Source organism: Giraffa tippelskirchi, chromosome 7 (assembly GCF_054371585.1).
Source record: "Giraffa tippelskirchi isolate mGirTip1 chromosome 7, T2T-mGirTip1v1.2.pri, whole genome shotgun sequence".
Lineage (NCBI taxonomy): Eukaryota > Metazoa > Chordata > Mammalia > Artiodactyla > Giraffidae > Giraffa > Giraffa tippelskirchi.
In genome coordinates this window covers 49,295,142-49,315,174 of record NC_137281.1, presented here as the reverse complement: position 1 = coordinate 49,315,174, position 20,033 = coordinate 49,295,142, and the positions used below count along the sequence as shown (strand labels likewise).

The window sequence follows — 20,033 nt, the reverse complement described above, 5'->3', positions numbered from 1 at the left end:
AGTGTCCTCACTCTGCAGGAGGCTAGGGGTGCGGGTCTGGCCTGGCCGAGTCGTCCAGTGGCGAGAGGCTGCCTCCCAGGCCTCTCCGTGGGGTCGCTAAACCCCTGGCCGGGCTGTGCCCTCCTCCCTTCTAAGCACAGAACACTGCCCTTGTCACTCTTACCACAAAAGGCCCTTATTCCCCTTCATCTTTTATTAGTGCTGGCTTTGCCTTGACTGGGTCAGGCTTCGGGGACTTAGACAGAAATAGTGCAGCCCTGCCCTTGACCCTCAGCGCCCAGTAAGGAGACAGAGGGGTAAACAGAATAACCACCGTCAGCCTGGGAGGGACCACATCCCACATCTGTGGCTACTCGCTGTGCATCTTTGGGTGAATCACTTAACCTCTCTGTGCTTTGACGTCTCATCTGTGAAACGGGGCTAATAATAGATGTGACTTCTCTTCTGAAGAATGATTATGTGTGGGTGTGTGTGCAGGTTAAGTTGTTTCATTTTTTGATCAGTTTTACTGAGATATAATTTATATACGATAAAACCTGTGAGTTTTAAGTGCCAAATACAGTGAGTTCTGACAAATGTATGTGGCCATGTAGCCACCGTCATAGTCATCACACAGACTGTCTCCATCACACCAGAGAGTTCTGTGTGCCCCTTCGTGGTCAGTCCCCTGTCCATACCCTACCCCTCGCAGCCGTTCATCTGTTCACTTTCATCAGCTGGGCCTTTTCTGTTAGCTCTTGGGCAAGTTACAAACCTGCATTAGTGTCCTGGGACTGGTGTAACAAATGCCTATGGACTCGGTGGCTTAAATCAACAGAGATATCTTCTCTCAAGTTCCAGAGGTCTGAGGTCAGGGTGTCCACAGGACTGGGTCCTGCTGTAGTAGGCTCAGGGGGTGAACCACTGTTCGGGTCTTTGTAAATTCCTTACAATTTCATTCCAGTCGGGCTGCCGTGTTAGTTTCATTCCGTTCATTCCTTGCTACCTAACGGGTTGCCCCAGTCACAAATTGGCCCGTCACCTTTGGAGTTTACATTCTCTCTTGCCCCTCTGTCACGGGGCTCCCTCATCACTCACCAGGCTCATTGTGGGGGACCCTGTGAACTTGGGAGCAAAGTGGCCTGACTCCACCCTGAAATGCGAGGACGAGGACGGGAAATGGGCCTGCTTACACAGAGCTCAGTATAAGGCCCACCTTCTCCTAGGTCGGGTCGGGCCAGTTCACTGCTGTGAAAACTTGGCTCTGCTGGTCCAGAGTGCCGAGGCTGCCCTGCTCCCCTCCAGCCGTAATGTGACACGCACACCAGGATCCTGTTGGAAAGAGTGGATTCTGACTCCACGGGCCAGGGTGGGCCCGAGACCCTGCACGCCCAGGGAGCTCCGCTGGTTTGTGGAGGGGCCTCTGAGGTCAAGAGCCCAGACCCGTCCAGCCAGCCACCTCCTCTGCCAGATGACTGCAAGAGGCAGACATGACACCTTGAAGAAGAAACTTGATCTTCAGCCCTCTCCAGGCCAGCAAGGGCGTCACCCCACGCAGTGACCCTCCCCGGCATGTCCTGTTGCCTGGCCACTCACCTCGCCCCACAACCAGCCCTTCACCAGCCTGCTGGGCTGATTCCAGATTGTTCCTGGCTCCATCCTCCACTCCCCACCTCCACACAGCTGTGGTTTCTGCTGCACCTGTGGATGGACTCAGGGGAGACGGCCGAATCTTGGCCAGAACACTTGCAGGCAAGATGTCACCCAAGATGGCCTGATATTTCCAGCCAGGCAGGAGGAAGAAGCACATTTCCACCCCAGATAGACTGCCCTTCAGGTGGGGAGGCCGTGAACAGCAGCCCCTGGGTGTTCTGGGGTGCCCCATCCCCACCGAAGGTGGGCAGCTGTGCCCAAGGAGGGGGAGGCAGGCAGACTGGCTCCTGCGTTTTTACCTGGTTGTTGCCAAGGGGGAGGGGAAAGGTGGGGTGAGGTTCCACCTGCCCAAGTGTCCCCGACTTGAGCCCGCAGGTGCCCAGGGGGCTTGTGGAGATGCCGTCACTGCAGGTCCCACATGAGGGCGCCCAGAGCTCAGCCAGGTCTTCCTAGGTTCTCTCCACATGGATATGGAAAGGGGTGAGCAGGCACCTAGGTCCTTGCTTTAGCACAACGGAGTCAGCATCCCTTAAGCCGCAGGTGAGAAAAGCGTCTATCCCTGCTGTTTTCTCTTTTTTTTTCTTGTTTGCCACAGTGCACAGCTTGTGGAATCTTAGTTGCCGGACAAGGGATTGAACCTGTGCCCTTGGCCATGGAAGTGTAGGGGTCTTAACCACTGGACTGCTGGGGAAGTCCCTCTTGTTCTTAATGAGTTTCACATAGTGCTCTCTCGTTCCTGCGATCCACAGTCATTTCTCAGAAGTCTGAGAAGAAAGGCCTCCCTGGCCCAGAAGAGTTGTGTGGTTTGATCATCGCATTGTGGCTGGGTCAGACCTCAGCAGTGCCCCAGGGTCTGCCGAGCTAGGCCTGCCACTCTCGTGGACCTGAGGGGCTCCTGGTGCTCAGAGGATGGGCTGGAGTGTCTGGGATGCAAGGCTGGCCCTGGGAGCCCCCCTGGGGGTGGAATGTGGCCCCTGTGGTCCTAGGAGGTGATGCTGTGGGGGTGACGGTTCAAGGTTGGACTTGAGTGGGACATGGCCCTGCAGTGGGGCCAGGACACAGTGACGTTGCAGCAGCCCTCATGAGAGGAGCAGAGGCCCCGTTGGACTGGAAGCGTCCTGGTGGTTGGCGCTGATTCTGTGGGCGGCAGGCAGCAGTGACCACTTTTGACAGGCAAGTGACACCAGGGGAATTCTTCCCGTGGACGCTTCTCGGTGGCCTGCAGGGGGCCAGCCCGGGGCTGGTGTTTAACAGGCAGCCTCCACCTCTGCTCTGTCGCTCCACCTTACAGACCTGCCGGGACACAGGGAAGAGGCTGGGAGGGTCGGAGTCTGGACCAGAATGGCCGATTCCAGGGCCGAGTGTGCCTTGGTCCCTGCCTGCCCTTTGGAAAGCCCTTTGGGAAGAGGGGTCTCCTCAGGGCACCCCCACCCTTGCGCTCGGCCGACCAGTGACTCCATTCTATCTCAGCAGCTCAAGATGAGCCCCCAGCCCGGGCACTGTCTTCTGTGGCTGCTTAAAAAATGATGAGTGGCTAAAACCACACACGCACATTTATTCTCTTACAGTCTGTAAGTCCGACACGGGTCTCGTGGAGCTAAACCCAAAGCGTTGGCACAGCCGGTTCCTTTCTGGAGGGAGAGTCTGTTTCCTGGTCTTTTCCAGCCTTGGGAGGAGCCCACGTTCCTTGGCTGTGGTCCTTTCCATCTTCACAGCAGCAACATTGTGTGGTTCTGACCTGCTTCCACTCATCACAGCTGGGGACCACCTGGATAACCAAGGGTCCTCTCCCAGCTCAAGACCCTTAACTTCGTCACCCCCGTGATGTCCCTTAAGTTACATGAAGTCATGTATTTACAAGTTCTGGCGATTAGGGTGGACTCGTCTTTGAGGGCCACTACTGTGCCTGCCACACCCTGAGTGACCAGTTGGCAAGCAGATGGAGGCCAAGCAGAGGGGCAGGAGAGACACTGGAGCCCAGGGACCCAGCCCTGGGTGAGTGTGTTTGTACTTCTCAAGGTCAGTCTGTTTGCAGCCCTTTGCAGCCAGCCTGGGCAGTGGGACCCCGCTGTGAATGAAGGCCCTCCCAAATTCCAGGAAGTTGCTTTGTTGGGGAGCCTCTTTCCAGTGTTGCCCTTGGGGTCAAGAACACCCCCTTTGGCTGGATGATGTCCTTGGTCCATGAGAAGGGCCTCTGGGAGGGACCTCTCTTTGTCTAGCCCTGACAGAAGCGCTCTCATAATATTAATTAAACAGGCGCAAGCCCAGTTAATGTCATGGCTAGGACACGGACACTTGGTTGTAGATGGCATAGAATTTATGGAGTGGTTCAGAGGGAGTCTAGGTATTTGTGTACATGGTGTTGGACAGTTTTCCTTCTTGGCCAGCAAAGCCCGTCCCTCCAGCCACCTGTGGTTGTGGACACCCCTCCTTGTGTCTGTCTGTCTGTCTTCCTGACATTCTGCAGCCCTGTTTCCCAGCCTGCCACGGGGCATGGTCTTCTGGGCAGCAAATTTGTTCAGTAAATATCATATATCACAGTTCCAGTCAAACCTCGTACCGTCTCATCTTCAGGGAGAAAATGCATTTGGGGTTGACCTGGCAAGTCTTGAAGAGATCTCTAGTCTTTCCCATTCTTTTGTTTTCCTCTATTTCTTTGCATTGATCGCTGAGAAAGTCTTTCTTATCTCTTCTTGCTATTCTTTGGAACTCTGCTTTCAAATGGGTTTATCTTTCCTTTTTTTCTTTGCTTTTCGCTTCTCTTCTTTTCACAGCTATTAGTAAGGCCTCCTCAGACAGCCATTTTGCTTTTTTGCATTTCTTTTTCCTGGGGATGGTCTTGACCCTGTCTCCTGTACAATGTCACAAACCTCTGTCCATAGTTCATCAGGCACTTTGTCTATCAGATCTAGTCCCTTAAATCTATTTCTCACTTCCACTGTATAAGGGATTTGATTTAGGTCATCCCTGAATGGTTTAGTGGTTTTCCCCACTTTCTTCAGTTTAAGTCTGAATTTGCCAACAAAGGTCTGTCTAGTCAAGGCTATGGTTTTTCCAGTGCTCATGTATGGATGTGAGAGTTGGACTGTGAAGAAAGCTGAGCGCAGAAGAATTGATGCTTTTGAACTGTGGTGCTGGAGAAGACTCTTGAGCGTCCCTTGGACTGCAAGGAGATCCAACCAGTCCATCCTAAAGGAGATCAGTCCTGGGTGTTCATTGGAAGGACTGATGTTGAAGCTGAAACTCCAATACTTTGGCCACCTCATGCGAAGAGTTGACTCACTGGAAAAGACCCTAATGCTGGAGAAGATTGAGGGCAGGAGAAGAAGGGGACGACAGAGGATGAGATGGTTGGATGGCATCACCAACTCGATGGACATGGGTTTGGGTAAACTCCGGGAGCTGGTGATGGACAGGGAGGCCTGGCGTGCTGCAGCTCATGGGGTCGCAGAGTTGGACACGACTGAGCGACTGAACTGAACTGAACTGAACTGGCAGGTCTGGGCTTCCCTTGTGACCCAGCTGGTAAAGAATCTGCCTGCAATGCAGGAGAAGCAGGACACCTGAGTTTGATCCCTGTGTTGGGAAAATCCCTTGGAGAAGGGAAAGGCTACCCACTCCAGTATTCTGGCCTGGAGAATTCCACGGGGTCACAAAGAGTCAGACACAACTGAGCGACTTTCACTTCACTTCACTTGACAAGTCTAGGAAATATGCTGGCTCAGTAGTACCTTGTTGATGGGTTCGGTTCTGAATGTCCCAGGCACTGAGTCTGGCAGAATTCCTGTGTCCGTTTGGGAAGTGGCCAGTTTTCAGGACAGCAGGCTGGTGACTGACAGTGCTGGAGGCAGCATCCAGGCTTCCGGGTCCACCGTGCAGATAGGGGAGGCTGTGACTTGCTTAAGGGTTCAGGGAGCGTGTCCTCAAGCAGACCTGCTTCTGGGCCTCCAGCAAGCTTGCTCTTGTTCTTAGGATTCAAGGGCAGCACGTCCCGTTTGAGGCCTCTGCCCCATCCCTTCCTCCGCAGAAATTAACTGTAGACTTGACGATTATGTTTAGTTACTGTGCTACAATAGATATAATAGAAAATCTGTCATTTCAGTTGTTAAGCGGACAGTTCAGTGGCATCATGTACATTCACAGTGTTGTACAACCATCACTTCTATCTCCTTCCAGAACTCTTTCATCTTTCCAAACAGAAACTGCACCCCCCTCCAGCTAGCCCTGGTACCTCTTATCCGTTTCCTGTCTTGTGAGTCGGCCTGCTCCAGTTGGGTCCTATAAATGGAATCATACCCTGTTTGCCTGTTCGTCTGGTGTCTTTGACTCAGCGTGATGTTTTATGGGTTCGCGCCTGCTGTAGCTCTGTCGGTGCTTAGTTCCTTTTCGTAGCTGAGTACTGCTCCGCTGTGTGGAGAGACCAGTTTGTTCATCCACTCAGCGGTTAAGAACAGTATTTTTAGAGCCGTCGCTGGGCTTCTGGCTCCCACCTCGGTTCTCACAACAAGCCTGGGCTTTAGATCCCAGCCTCACAGGGTTTACAAAGGTGACCAGCTCAGCCCCTACCACCCACCTAGCGTCCCCCTGAGCTGGCATACCCAAAGAGGGCTTGCACGCCTTGCCCTGCACCCTGAGCCCCCAAGCTGGCCTCCTTCCTGGTGTTTGGGGGTGCTGAGGGCCTGGAGGAGACATGGGCAGGGTGGCAGTGTGACAGCTGGTCCCGTGAGCTGGCGCCGCAGGGCTCAGTCACCTCTCTGGCCCCCTCGGGAGTGGGATGGGAGCTTTGGGGGAAAGGGTCCAGCTGCCCTCCTCCCACCCTCCAGGGGAGTTTCCTTCTCCTGCACACTACCACCGCTCAGAATTCCTGCAGTTCCATCTGCCGGCTCTCTGAAGTGGCACAGAACCTTCCCAAACCCAGAGAGCTGGCGGGGACCCCTCCCCACTTCCCTCTCACCTCGCATGGCGCCAGGCCCGCTGCAGGAATGTTTATGGTTAAACCTCCCAAGTCGAGACCGTGTTGACTTTATGAGCTGTGTGGGCCCAGCGGAGCGGTGCCCTCTGTGGATGTGTGCTGACAACCCAGGCAGTTGGCAGCAGCAGTCTTTGCTTGGGGGATGCGTGGAATTCCTGGGGGGTGCTTGGAGAAGCCCCTGGAATGGGGCGGCCCCTGGGAGAAGGATCCCACGGATGATGAGCGCTTTCCAGAGAATGTAGTCACCTCCTAAAAGTCTGTCCCCGAACACACAAGCCTGTCTGCACTCACCTGTGTACAAGCCGCCCTTCGGCAGGGTCTGGGTGGGAGTGGGGGGGAGATTAGGGTAGCCCCAGCTGCCCTCACTGGGCACCGGGAAGGGAGTTCACCAAAGCAACGTCAGGGGGCTGATCTCGGACCTGTGTGCTTTGTCGGTCCTCCGTGGGGACTGTTTCCTGACCCCCGTCTGCCCTGTGTTCAGCTCCGTGGCTGTGTCTCATCTCTCTATGACTTTGGAGCCAGGCCGCACAGCCCTGGGTCCTCTCCCAAGGCAGGGCGGAGGGGTGCCCCCACCGGCAGCAGTCCACGTGGGCCTACCCTCCCTCCACGTGGCCCAGAGGCCCTGGGCATCAGACCTGCTATTTGTCTCACAAAATGAGCACACGCTATGACCTTGCCCCCTACCAGCCTATCACCCCCAGACCCCAGGGTCAAGCCCCACTGGGGGATCCGGATGCAGTGGGTGGAGGAGGGGAATAAGCCCATCTGGGTCCTTGCCCCCTACCAGCCTATCACCCCCAGACCCCAGGGCCAAGCCCCACTGGGGGATCCGGATGCAGTGGGTGGGGGAGGGGAATAAGCCCATCTGGGTCCGTGACCAGGGGGATGGCTGGCCTCCTGGGTGCGTGAAGAGCCTCCAGAAACAGCAGAGCTCTCCAGGCAGCTGCCCTCCCCGCCCAGCTGCGCTGCCTGCAGCCCTCTGAGCAGCTGCTAATGGCTGCTCCGCATCTCCAAATCCTCCACTTCCAGTTTCCCATCTCAGAATGTCACCTGGGGGAGGAGGCGCAGCCCAGGAAGGGAGAGAGGAAATAAAAGGGAGAGAGAGCCAGCTCGAACGCACACTCTAATCTTCGCTTGGCGGCTCAGCTTTCAGGAGCCCCAATTAATCATTATTAATTTAATCCGGGATGACTCAGAGTCGTCCTGACAAGAGATCAGCTGCGATTTATCCCACCTGCTAAGAGACGACCTTATCAGAATTCAATGAATTCGTCATCGCGTTAAGCAGGGACCCTAATGAATCTCTTGTCTGCCCAGTGTACTGAATGACCATCAGCTTCGAGTGACTCATGGCCCCCCCACCTCTGTTCAGAGCTGCGGTCCAGGCTCCTCATGGACAGCAAGGGGAGCCAGGCTGGGCTCAGGCAGGAGCACCCAGCCTGTCCCCTTCTCTAGCATCAAATGAGAGTCGTGATTTTCTGCTATAATGCCAGCTCCTGTCAAATGCATTGTGCATCAGAATCGCCAGGGGTGCTGCTTTAAAATGTGGGTGACAGTGCCTCCTCAGAGCTCCTGATTCAGATGGCATGAGCTGGGCCCTGGTATCTGCATTTTAACAAACTCCTGGTAACGCTGAGACGGAAGGCCCAGATGTCTTTGCCTGAGAGCCTTGTGAGTTCTTTGAGGTGGGATCTTGCCTGAGCCATTGTTAAGGTTTGGTATATTAGACAGGGTGGGTGATGCTAGCTGCTGTGATAAATAGCCCCCAATCATTCATGGTTAATGCAGTGAAAACTTAGTCGAGTCTGCATCATAGTCCAATAGGGTGTTCAGTAGGTCTTCCCTGAGACGGTTGGGGGTTCCAGGCACTGCCGTCTCTTGGGACCTCGGAGCCCTCATTGTTAATCTTACCCGTCCTGTGAGGTGGAAAACATCACTTAGCTGTGTGTCCGGAGCTGTGTGTCCTGTTTGGTGCACATCAGCCGGTCTCTGCCTCACGCAAGGCCTGGTGGGGTTCTCGGCACATGCCTGGCATTTAGGTGAGATGGCCAAGTGACTGGAGGCTCGCCGTGTGGCGGTCACTCTGATTTAGCTTGTTTCTGAGGCTCCAGGACACGCCCCAGCCAGGTGCCTTGGGTCTCAGACCCATGTACCAAACCAGTGCTGGATCACACCCAGATGTTCCCAGAGCAGGGCCCCTCCTGATGTCCCCGGTCACCTGCAGTCAGCGCGTGGCGGCTGTTGTCTTTCCCTACCTGCCATCTGATCCTCTACCCTTCTCCTGCACGAGACCTCCCTGTCACCAGAGGGCGCTAAGTTGCCCCGTCCTCTGAACTAGAACTAGCACCGGTGGCAATCCTAGAAGCTGGCCCTTGCTGAGCTCTGGCTGTGTGCCCAGGGTTCTTCCTGGACTCATTCATCTGACCTTCACAGCAGACTGGGGGTGGGCGGGGCCTACTGTTAACCCCATTTTACAGACAGACTGAGGCCCAGAGAGGTAAACTGTCCTACCCAAGACCACCCAGCTCACAAGCTGCAGACCAGGTTACAGATGGGTGGGAGCAGGGCTGTGGAGCCTGGCTGCTCGGGCTGCCTGGCCTGCCTCTTGTGCTCTGGGGACCTGGGAGAAGTGACTTTAACCTGACCCTGCCTCAGTTTCCCCACGGGTAAAAGAGGGTGAAAACAGCATGTACCCTTTGGGGTGATGGCAAGGATGAAGTGAGGGAACATGCGTGAAGTCCCAGCTAAGGTGAGCGTCCAGGGGCACAGTGCCTGGGCCACTGCAGCTCCTGCTTTCTCAGGCCCGAGGCCCTTGGAAGCTCCATGCACTCTTCCGGGCCTGACCAAGGGCATCCTAGCTGATTGACCATGAGAGGGTCCTGCTTCCTTACTCTGGGAAAAGGCAGTGACCCATACAAGGAGAACAGGACCAGGAGTGGTCTGGGGAGCAGGAGGAGAAGATTCCAAAATTGAGGCCTGGACAGAGGCAGATGGCAGAAGTTTCCTCCGGAGGCCCCAGGGTGACTGGCTGTCCAAGCTTAGGGGACAGGGCGCCTGCTGTGCGACCTTTCTGCGCCAGACGCCCCAAATCATGGACTTTGAAAGCACAGAGGGACCCAGCAGCAGCCTTCCTGTTCCATGTGGGGAAACTGAGTCACGGGAAGAGGGTGGCACTGACCTCTCTGCTGTTCCGTATGGAGCTCAGGGTGGCCCCGGGCTGATGCTCAGGCTGGGTGTCTTGCATGGCCATGGCCAGGAGAGGATGGGCACTCAGGTGAGGTGGAGGCCACTGGGCCTCACTTGTGAGGCCGGGTTCCTGCCAGGGGCAGCTCGGTTCCATGTCAGGAGAAGCCCTACGCTTCTGTCTTCAGAACGGAAAAGGAAAGAGGGCTTTGGGGATTGAAATGAACAGCCACCGGGGCCACAGGTTCACGGGCTACAGACAGGGCCTCGCTGGACACAAGCAGCCACTGTCCCACCCCAGGGAGGCTGAATGTCCACACTCCTGCCATCATCACGACTGCCATGCAGTGCTCTTATCAGGGACAACGCTAGCCTCCTAGAAGGAAATTAAGCTTCCCCATCACCAAACACCCCCTGCTTTAGGGCCGCACCCAGATTGGAACTCATTTCCTTAAAGCCTGCCAGAGGCCAAGCTGCACAGCCCAGGTCATGTTAGAAACCTGCCCCTTCCCCTTGGCCCACCCTGGCCCCTGTCGTAGGGCACCCCGCATTCCTCGGGGCGCACGCCCCTCGCTGCAGATGCTTCAGAGGTGCAAGTGGTGGGCCCTGCCCCGGCAACACTACTCCCTAGGGGTCCCAGGTTCTCTCCCAACCCCCAGCGCGGGCTGAAGGCCAGCAGTGACCCTAGACTCCCCAGTACCTTACAACCACCTAGGGGCTTTTAACAAAATTTAGATGCCTGGGCCCCACCCAGCCAGCTGAACCCAAACCTGACAGAGGCCTCAGGCATCAGTGCTTGGTGTAGTTCCCTGGTGATGCTGCTGTGCAGCCAGCTGTTGTTGCTGTCGTTGCTTAGTCGCTCAGTCATGTCCGACTCTTTGCGACCCCACGGACTGCAGCATGCCAGGCTCCCCTGTCCTTCACCGTCTCCTGGAGTTTGCTCAAACTTCTGTCCATTGACTCGATAATGCCATCCAACCAACTCATCCTCTGTCACCCAAGGCAGGAATTTCTGCTGTAGGAAAAGAGCAAGAACCTTCTCTGGTAGTTTGCTGGCTACCAATGCCCCTACCCTACCCCCAGCTCTGGCTTTGTTCCTGCCCAACTTGGTTTCTCAATCCTCCCCTCTCCGCAGGGTGTCAGGGCTGGGAACAGGAGGGCAGGTGGTGACAGGCTGGAGCGCTGACCCAACCGAGCAGGTCTGGGGAGGGAGGCCACCAGGACAGCAGGTTCTGGGAGCCACGCTGCCCTAGGACGAGGTGAGGGCATTGGACATGCTCAATCATGGGCCGCTTGGTGGTGGCTCCTACTAGTTGGAGGTGTCAAGGGCAAGTAGGTTTACTTGGGATGGAGCCAGGGGCTCCCCGCAGACTGGAGGCGGGGTTCCAGAAGACTTTGTGAGTCAGTAGGGGAAGGAGCTTTCTAGTCATCTGAGGCCAACCAGAAAGGGGGCTCCTTCTGGCCCTGGTTGGGGCCACGTGGGGGCAGCTCGGAGGGAACTCTGGGGTTGGGAAATCTTTCTTATCTGTTTAGTAAAACCAGCCCCCCCAAAGATGCTCAAGAGGCAAGCTCAGCTTGCATTGCTTTGTATGTCCACAGAGCCTTGAGGTACATGTATTTTAAATGCCTTGCCCGTGGAAGGCTCTTGGTAAACAGTTCAAGTCTGCAAACTAGACCGTCCCTCTCCATTCAGTTTAAATCAGAGAGGTTTTGACCAGAAGAAGCCCTTTGGAGGAACCAGGGCAAGTTCAGAATTCTAAGATCGTATTTTCTGCCACCATGACCCACCGGAGGAATTCTCCCCAGTTAGGACCCATGCTGCCTCAGATGGAGGGCTGGACCTTTCTGCTGACACGGGGGTTGCTTTGCAAGAGCCCTTAAAGCCATGTGGCAGTGTGGGAGGCTGGACTCGGTCTGGAGACAGGTCACAAGCACAGCGGTGGTGGCGCTCCAGAGCTGGCCTGGGGACGAGGATGTGACTCTGCAAGCCTGGGGGGGGCCTGGGAGTCTGCGTGTCTAGCACGCTGCAGTGGATGCCGACGCTGTGGGCCTGGACCCACTGCCCAATGGAAGTAGGACGCCAGCCACGCGTAGAACATCACAACGTCAAGTAGTCACGTTTTAGAGGTAAAAAGGAAAAGGTGAGGTTAGTCTTAAGGATAGGCTTTATTTCACTTGGTCTGTCTGAAACAGCACGGTTGCAGGATGTGATTGGCTGGGCCAGGCAGGAGGCAGCGTGCCCTTCTGTGGTCCTCCAGGCGGGGAACCGTGTCCGCAGCTGCCACGGCTGCCCGCCCGCTGCCCCCTTCTCTGCAGGCTCCATTTAGGGCTAATGGTCCCTTTTCCGCTGCCGGCCTGCACACTGGCATTCGGGAGCGTGGCTCCGCGTGCCGGGCCGGCTGGCGGCCCTGGCTGAGGGGTGGCCGCGGCGGAGAAGCCCCCCATTGTGACCGCAGCAGCTGATGTGCTTACAGCTGGCTCCCCCCTGCTCCCCGCCTCCTCCTCCTCCGCCTGCTCGGGAACAAACATCTCTTCTTACAAAAAAATAAAAAAGGAGAAGTGACAGGGGTCGTGGCTGTGCTTTCCACATGACCTGCCGGGGAACAGAGTGCGTCTTTGTTAATCCAACCGTCTGTCAGTCGGCCTCTGCACGGAGGCATAAGCCACTTAGCACGGCCTCACCCCTGACCCGCCATCGGGCGCTCAGCTGGGCCCGGCCGGGGGGCGGGGGCCGGGGGGCTGGTTGGGGGAGCGTGCTGGCCTTGGCCTGTGCCTCCTGCCGCCTCCCCCAGCAGCTGCCCCCCCCCCCGGCGGGGCAGCCCACGCAGAGCTGCGCTGATGGTGTCCGAGGAGGATCGGGCAGCCGTGCCGTCCGTCTGTCAGACGCCCCTCACTGCCGGGGGCCTCCGTTTCCTCCATCAGGGAGGCGGGAATATGAGCCATGGCCACCCCACTGGGTGGCAGCGCTCAAGCAATAGTAGCTATGTTTGTCCAACCCCCATTCTCTTTTCAACAGGTCTGTGTTTTATCTCTTTGGCTGCGCTGGGTCTTTGGTTGTGGCAGGTGGGGTCTGGTTCACTGCCCCCCACCCCCCCAGGGATCGAACCCGGGCTCCTTGCATTGGGAGCGTGGGGTGTTAGCCACTGGACCCCCAGGGAAGTCCCTAAATCATTGTTCCCGCTACTATTGCATCATCCCACCCTTCGTTTCCATAGTGACTGGGATGGGCCTGCCCTCCTCTCCCCCACCCCTTCCTCCCTCTTGTCTCTCTCCACCTGCCCCCCTACTCGCCCTCTCACCTGCACCCCCACCTGGCTCCTGCTCCTTCTGTCTCCCTCCTCTGCTCCCAGGCGCTGGACATCGTTTCTCAGCCCCTCTGTGCAGAGTCCAGGGCAGTGGGTACTGCCCAGGCCCGCCAGGGTGAGGTGGGGGCCCTGGAGGAGCAGGCCAGGCTGAGGAGGGGGGCTTGCAGCCCCGTCTAGAAAGGGCGCCTAGGGAGGGTGCTCAGGGCCGACTCTGGCCTGTGCTCTGCTCGCGGCCCGCCCGCCCACCCTGCTAGGCCCTCTACCCTGGTCACGTGGCCCAGGTGGGCTGTGGTCCCCCACGCGGGGAGCCCCCACTCCCACTGTTTGCAGCCAAAGCCCTAAATTGGAAAGTCTGCTCTGGGGGCCAGGGCACACACAGGGGCTGGGGGGTGCGGGGGACCCCTGCCCGGCTCCTTGCCCCAACGCTGTGTCCTTCAGCCCCCCACTCCCACGCCTCTGGTACTTCACAGCTTCCCAGGCAGAGCAATTGGAGGCTAAATATAGCCACGCCAGCCTCTTCTCGGCGGTCAAGGAATGGTGGTGGGCTGTCAAGACCGATTAGCTGGTGTGCCCGCAGGCGGGGGTTCTGACCGCACGGAGGACAGCTGGGAGGGGCAGCACGGCTGCTTCTGTACCAGATTCCAAGGCCCAGCAGAGCCTCCTTTCTCAGTTTCCCAGTCTCCCCCAGCAGGTGGGTCGACACCTAAGTCCCAGTGACGCTGGGACAAGATGGGTGAGCCCAGGCGCAGAGCAGGTGCCCCTCCTGGCACCCAGGGCCCTGGGCTCCCCTGTCAGGTCTCTGGGTCCTGGCATCCCAGGCTTGTGGCCTCACCCCTCCAACCTCTGCCTCTGTGGTCATGCGGCCCCTCCTGAGCCTCTCTGTTGGGTCACTGCCATTGGTGTAGGGCCACCCTGATCCAGCCTGATCTCACCATAACTTGAGTCCATCTGCAAAGACTTCTTTCCAAATAAGGTCTCAATCACAGGTTTGGGGAGGACACACATTTTGGGGGAGCACTGTTCACCCCAGTACAGGCAGGAGTAGGCGGGGAGGTCTCGTCGTTCTAGACTGAAGCTGGCTTGGGGGGGGAGCATAGCCCCCTCCCCGTTGCTGTCCAGGCCGGGCTGGGCTATAGCATGTCCCAAGGTGCTGGGCCGCCCAGCAAGGGGTGAAGCAGGCATCGGGCCAGCAGGGGGCTGTGGGTCTCTGGGACCCTCTGAAGAAGCAGGGGCTGCTGTCCACGGAGGCACACAGAAGCCCCAAGGACTGATGCCTGGGTGTGCGACCAGCCCCCTGAACCCCTAGCCACGGGGAGCGGGGGCCAGGGCAGAGCTGCTGCCACCATCCCAACAGGAGGGAAGGCCTGTGCCTCCCTCTGGGAGGGCCAGAGGCCCACCAGTGCTCTTGTCACGAGACCGCTGGGCTCTGGGTTCCAGGCCCTGCTCTGCGCCTTGCTGGACCACCCTGTCTTGGGTCCAGGGAGCAGACACCCTGGGAGCAGCCACACGAGCGAGCTGATCCAGCCTTGCCTGCAAGGGAGTGACCAGAGAGCCCCTGCCCCCCTGTCCTGCTCCCCCTTGGCTGACACCCCTGTTCCCCGTGTCTCTCCCTTGCTCGACTCTTGTCCTGTGGTTCCGTGATTGGGGGGCTGCCCCTGCAGTAAGACCACCCTAGTAGACGTCCCGGGACAGCCTGCCCTCTTGGGCCGGGGCCAGGCCCTCTTGGCCGTCTCTCCCTCTCTGGTGGACAACGGGCCTTTTCATGTCTGCTTTGAGGAAGCCAAGCAGAATAATCCCCACTGCCCCCAGTTCTCCTTCCTGCACTCCCGTGTCCTGCCCTTTGCTGTGAGAGGGTTTCCTGCCCTGTCGGTCACCCCAGGACAGCTGAGGGGGCCTCAGGCCGGGGGCAGCGAGGCCTCGGCCCAATGCAGGGTTCCGGGGCCGGCTCAGCAGGCCCCAGGGTCTGGGGGTGGGACAGCTGAGCTGCTCTCCTGGTCAAGACCTGGCTTCTGCTGCCCCCCAGCTGGGTTGGACTGGCAGCATCTCCCTGGGGCCCAGTGGACCCCCTGCCTGCTCACTTGGAGGGCTGGGAGGCTGGGATACCCAAGAGGTGCGAGCAGGTCCTGGGGTGATGTGATACTGCATTAGTCCCAGCCAAGTGTGTATGTGTCTGTGTGTGTGTGTGTGATACCCTGGCTCAGAGAGGGCCCCCTCTTTACCACCGCATCCTTCCAAGCTGTGCCTCATGGAGCTGGGGAAGGAAGAGAAAGGAAAAGAAGGCATCCCACTAGCTGGGGCCACAGAGCAGCTCAGAGCCCAAGGCTCACCGCACACAGCTCACCACAGTAGGAGACATGAGTCCTGCCATCTGCCAGGAACCCTTTGGAAAGTCTTGAGACCACTTGGGGGTTCATTTTTAAGCTTACAACTCGGTGGAGGTGAGGCTCACAGTGTGCCGGGACCTGGCTCAGCACTGGGGAAGGTCAGCTGGGGGCCAGATGGGTGGCGGCAGGCACAGTGGAGTCAGGCTGGCTGCCCCCTGCCCAAGAACACCTGTGCGTGCGTGCACGCGCTCCCACGCACACACACACACACGCATGTAAGTGCATGGGCTCCCTCGGTCCTCTTCCCCCTCCTCCAGTGTGTTCTAGTGGCCCCGCCAGCCTGGGTCGTCGCTTCTTAAAAAGCCTGCAGCATTGCCGTCACTTGGCCCTCATTTTTCTCCAGCTTGCATTTTTCCGCTGTTTCCAAGAGTCTTATCTCCCCAGACAAGATTCCCCGAGGGCAGGCAGCAGTGTGGACTCTGTTTCTTGCTTATCTGCCAGGGCATCTGGTGGGAGAGACAGAGCAGCTCAGGGCCCCTGCATCCCAGCCAGGAGTTCTGGGGCCTTTTTATCTTGATCAAGATGCAAACTGGCAACAGACCCTGCCTCTGCCATTTGCTGATGTAACAGAACATCGAGGACATTTGGATGGTTTGGAGGGACACCTGGTCGCAGTGCTTTGCATCAAGGCTGGCTCAGAAAATCTGCCGTGTGTGTCCCGGGCCAAAGCAGAGGCCCAGCTGATCTCCAGGCATCCAGCCCTGCCCGCTCTGGACAGAGGCGGCCAAGGTGCTCAGTGACCCTGTCTTTAGCATCTTCCCCCAAGAACTCCCAGGGTTAGCTTTTGACAACTGAGAAGGAGACAGAGGGGCTGGTTGAAGGAGAGGGGATGGAAAGCTGGTGACCACCCTTTCTCACTGCCCAGACTGAGGGTCACACAGCCCAGCCATTGTGTGACCAAGAGCCAGGCAGGAGCGTGGTGGCACCAGCGGGCATCAGGCCCACTCTCTGTCTCTCGCCGCCTCGTTTCTGCCGAGGCATGTCCTGCGGGCATTTCAAGACTGGAGAATGTTTGCAAGCAGTCAGGGTTTCTGGGAGAATGACACCCACCCTAAGTGTGTCAGGGTCAGGAAAGGGTCCGGGGGATCTTAGGTCAGCTGTGTCCTCTGGAGGAAATGCTGGCTTCCCCTATTCATTCCACAAATAGTCGTTGAGCATGGATCATGTGCTGGACAGAACTAAATGCCAAGGGTCTGAGAGTAACTGAAACCAATGCCCCTGTCCATGGGGAGCTGTCACCCTGGTTGAGGGGACTCTAGTCAACCTGCAAAGCAAGACTTCAGACCCAGTAGAGATGGGGGTGCCAGGCACGATTCAAGGAGCCCAGTTAAATCTGTGTTTCTGTCAATGACAAATTTTTGGTGTAAGTATATCCCAAATAGTGCATGGGCTATACTCATACTAGAAAAAGTATTTGTTGTTGATCTGAAAGACAGACTTAACTGGGTACCCTGGATTTTTATTTGCTGCATCCGGCAACCCTAAGTGGGGAGCATAAAGGATGTGGAGCCATGCCCGCAGGGAAGGGTGAGAGCTGGTCACCATGCAGAGCTGCAAGGTTAAGTGGGGTGCCAAGGAGAGTCTGCGGAGAAGGGACCTCTGGGGTTAAGGCCAGGGGGGATCGGCTGCATCCTGGGGGCCTATGGTCCCTGCCAAGTTGTGCTCCGACTCCTCCAGAGGTGGTGCTCAGAGCCCCCAAATGTCCTGGACAGGCAGCCGCCTGGCTGGCTGGTCTGCCTGTTGGTTTCCAAAGGGCCAAGTGGCTTACTGGAAACTCCAGCCGCTGTCCAGTAAAAAGGACAATGCCAGCCAGCTATGGAATCTTAGATTTCCTAGTCGCTGCATTAAGAAAAAGTAAAAACATTTCATCCCAAGGAAAAAAATCTGTAACTACCTGAGGTGATGGCTGTAACTAAACTTATTGTAGTAATCAATAAATATGATATTCGTATTTATCAAATCATTATGCTGTTTACCATGTTATATGTCAATTGTATCTCAATAAATGGGGGTGGAAAGAGGTGAAATTCATTTTGATGTATGTTTTCTTTAACCCAATATGTCCAAAATGCTATTGTTTGAATATGCAATCAGTGTATTGAATGGTTAGTGTGATTTTCTTTTTCTTGTAGCAAGTCTTCAGAACCCGGTGTGTCCGCTTCTCCATCACACCTGGTGCTTTTCAAGGGCTCCATAGCTCCATGTGGCCTGTGGCCGCCGTTTTGGACAAGTGTGTCTGGGACCCACACCGCTGACTCCTGGCCCAGACTCTTTCTTCTGGGGGCGCGGAGACCTCGTGTTGATTGGGGTCTCATCCCCAACTCCAGAAGGGGAAGATGAGCTCATGACCATCGGCCAATAGGGGGCAGTGCTGGGCCAGTGCCCAGGTCTCCCCACTGCCCAGGGGAGGCTGGGCTGTCCTCAGCAGAGGGGCCATGGAAATGACCAGTGGTCTCGCTGCAGAGGGAGCCAGTTGGGAACCCCTGGAGGCCACTCCCCCGCCATCCCCGTGGCGCTCTGCAGGGGGTCAGGTCCCTGCTGGCCCCGTGGCGTGTTTCCCCGCGTGCCTTGGGAGGTGGCAGGAGGACCCGTTCTCTCATCCCGGGTGTGGGGACCTCAGGGCCCCCAAGCCGGCCAGACTGCAGCCTGGCAGGGCACGGGGGAGAGGGCTTCACGGAGTCTGCGTATGGAATGAGCTGTCACGGAGTCAGTGGTCCTCAGGGAAAGCACCTCAGGAGTAGCGCCCTGGTGCTCTTGTCGGGAGCAGCAGCCACAGGCAGGGGTGGGGTGAGGGTGAGGGGAAGGCCCTGCGGGCGCACCACACTCCCCCACCCCTGGGGGCTTTGGGGCTTTCCATCTCCCACTGGGCCAAAGGCAGGGGCAGTTATTCCCTACCCGTGTGGAAAGGCCTCTTGCTCCATCCACTTTGTGTTTACTTAACCAGGAGCATTTATTGAGCGCCTGCTGGCTTGCATTGCTGGGGACCAGGGTCCCCAGAGCAGCTCCCGGCCAGCCCACATAGCACCCCCTGTTGCCGTAATGTCGCCCCGTAAGAGTAGGCACCCACTGGCCCCTCCCTTCTCATCTCACCTCACTTGGCCTCTCGCCCCCCCTGCCCCCCCAGTCAGTTATTTCCACTCCAGTCCTCGCCTCAGGGTCCGCTTCTGGGGACCCCTATCGATAAGACGAAAAGCCTGCTTTACCAGTTGCCAGGTATTTGAGTATCAACCTGAGGCCGCAGAAGAACTGGGAGGTTCTAGAAAGCTGGGAAAGTGGGGTGCTGGCTGCGTGGCGAGGAGGACAGCAGCTGCAGAGCCCTGGCAGAGGCACCGGCAAGGTTTGCAGCGGGTCAGGGGCTGATGTCTGAGCGGGCAGGACTCCACGGGACAGGGCACCCCGCCAGGCCCCTTGGGAGAGGCCGTGCTCTGCAAGTGGAAGAACAGGGGCCTTTTTTGTCCGGGTTTTGGCCGCCTCAGAAGACAGGGGGTTGACAGGCACCATGTACCTTCGTTTTCTCATCTGCAGAATGGGGCAGTGTCTCTGGCGGGGCTGATGGCATGGGGTCCGGTGGAAGCAGACAGAGCAGGGATGGGCACAGAGCACAGTGGAGAACCAGGGCTACCGTCAAGGTTGGCGCTGCTGGGTGGCAGAGGCCCTCAGGTGGGTGCTGGAGCAAACCTCCAGCAAGGATGTGGCTTCGCAACCTAGATGTCCATTGGCAGACGAATGGATAAGAAAGCTGTGGTACATATACACAATGGAATATTACTCGGCTATTAAAAAAGAATGCATTTGAATCAGTTCTAATGAGGTGGATGAAACTGGAGCCTATTATACAGAGCGAAGTAAGTCAGAAAGAAAAACACCAATACAGTATGTTAACACATATATATATGGAATTTAGAAAGATGGTAATGATGATCCTATATGCAAGATAGCAAAAGAGACACAGATGTAAAGAACAGACTTGGGCTCTGTGGGAGAAGGTGAGGGTGGGATGACTTGAGAGAGTAGCACTGAAACATGTATTATCATATGTGAAATAGATCACCAGTCCAGGTTTGATGCATGAGACAGGGTGCTTAGGGCTGGTGCACTGGGATGACCCAGAGGGATGGGATGGGGAGAGAGGTGGGAGGGGGATTCAGGATGGGGAACACGTGTACACCCATGGCTGATTCATGTCACTGTGTGGCAAAAACCACTACAATAATGTAAAGTAATTAGCCTCCAATTAAAAAAAAAAGGATGTGGCTTCGGGCTCCTCCCTCCCCAGCACCCACTCTATCTCCCCCCAGCTGGTGCCCAAGACACAGCGCGGGGGTGGGGGACTCCTGGAACTGTCGGTCCTTGAGCTTCCTTAGCTGCTGACTGAAGCTGTCGTGTTGAACTGTCATTAAGTGACCTTGGACCTGAATGCCCTCACCTCTGAAGCGGCCCATCCGCTTCATCAACATGGCTGATGGATGAGTGGCTTGTAAGTAGGGCGGCGTTCTTAGGGCTCCAGCCAGGCCGGTCCCCAGTGCTCAGATGTCCCGTGGCCCTGTGTCTGGGTGC

At 57.1% G+C, this 20,033-nt stretch overlaps 1 protein-coding gene and 1 long non-coding RNA gene across 3 annotated transcripts in view; one reads left to right on the top strand and one right to left on the bottom strand.

Moving 5' to 3' along the window:
• The window catches only part of GSE1 (Gse1 coiled-coil protein), a 395,186-nt gene that overhangs the window by 97,909 nt on the left and 277,244 nt on the right, over window positions 1–20,033 (top strand). The window lies entirely within an intron of this gene.
• Window positions 11,935–13,949, bottom strand: LOC145514243 (uncharacterized). Its single transcript, XR_014059957.1, has 2 exons — window positions 13,087–13,949; window positions 11,935–12,380 (listed from the first exon to the last, which is right to left on the bottom strand). It is a non-coding gene; the product is annotated as an uncharacterized LOC145514243 (long non-coding RNA).